The following is a 1,385-nucleotide window of genomic DNA, read 5'->3' on the forward strand; positions in this document are numbered from 1 at the left end:
CTTTGGTTGTTCCCAGGTGTCTGAAGCTCCTTGGCCCCATGTCTCATCTCTGAAGACCAGCTGTGAATATATGAGCTTCTACCACCAGCCAGCTGCCAAAATGGAGAACACTGATGACTACGTCAATGTCTCCTGCCCGACTCACCCCTTCGGCTGCCCCCCTGGGCCCAGACCTTGGTGCCAATGAGTCCTGTTTGTCTGCTGGTTTTCAACACCTGCTCCATCTGTTTTTGGAGCCCTCATTTCCTCCCACATCCCACCTCAAGTCTCATCCCTGTCTGTTTGCCCTGAGCATAGCTCAGCTACCCCCACACCCCTCCAGCTCTTCTTGCACATCTTTGCAACCCTTTGTGGTTTTCAGGTGAGCTCTGGCCATGCCGAGCATTTGGCCCAATGCCACCTGCTTCCTTTCCAAGCCATGTAGCAGGCTGTGGGATTTGCAGACTGTCTTTGATCACAGAGTTTTTGCTGCCTTGGCTCTAGACCATGTAGCATCGGGATGTAGCATAGGTTAGCTGTTGCTTCTGGAACTCTTCCCAGGCCTGGGCTTCACACCAATAGAAGGCCCCTGGTCTGTGCCATGAAGATATGCTTCAGCCTTGTGAGCTAGGAAGGGGTGGGTAGAAAAGGCCCCTGGCAATGTTTTTGCCTTGATCTTAAGGCTAGCACTTACTAGTGAGCTTTACTTGTCTTGAGTCCTGTCATAAGGGAAGTTTATTTTGATGTGATGAAGGACTCTAAATTTCAGCACCATATATATCTCCCTATATCCCTAAATCCTCTTTACTCTAAGTCTCCCTCCCTTGATGCACATAACGACCCTGACCCAGCATTTTCCCTCTTTTAGAAATAGATTTTGTCATCTCTTTATCCCTCTTCCATTGCCTAGCATTGATCTTTGTGCACTTACCTTAATGTTGGTCTATTTTAGCAGCAGATAAGGAAAGAATGAGTAAGATAAGAAAGAAAGGCACCCCAAAGGAAGGGATAGTGGCAGTGGGATGTGAAGTGTGGGCAAGAAACAAAGTGTTGAATGAGCCTGCTTTATGTTGGGCACTTAACACATTACATCTTTTATCATTTACATTTCAAACTGGTGCCCTTCACCCCACTCCAGTGCTCTTTTCCTGGAGATACCATAAAGAGCTGGTTTCAATGCTCTAATGTTCAACGTTATATCCCAGCATCCCTCATTTCCCTCAACAATTCAAAGACAGACAAAAAAAAAAAAAAAACAGTTTATTAAGCATTTACTGAGCACCATCCACTGTTCCATGTGGTTCCAAAGATCATGGAGAATCAAAGAGAGGAACAGAGAGCTGTCTCTGCAGCCTTCACAGAACTTTCTCTCATAAATAAATATAACATCAGCTAAAACACTGATG

This window comes from Pteropus vampyrus, unplaced genomic scaffold (assembly GCF_000151845.1).
Source record: "Pteropus vampyrus isolate Shadow unplaced genomic scaffold, Pvam_2.0 Scaffold640, whole genome shotgun sequence".
In the NCBI taxonomy this organism is placed as follows: domain Eukaryota; kingdom Metazoa; phylum Chordata; class Mammalia; order Chiroptera; family Pteropodidae; genus Pteropus; species Pteropus vampyrus.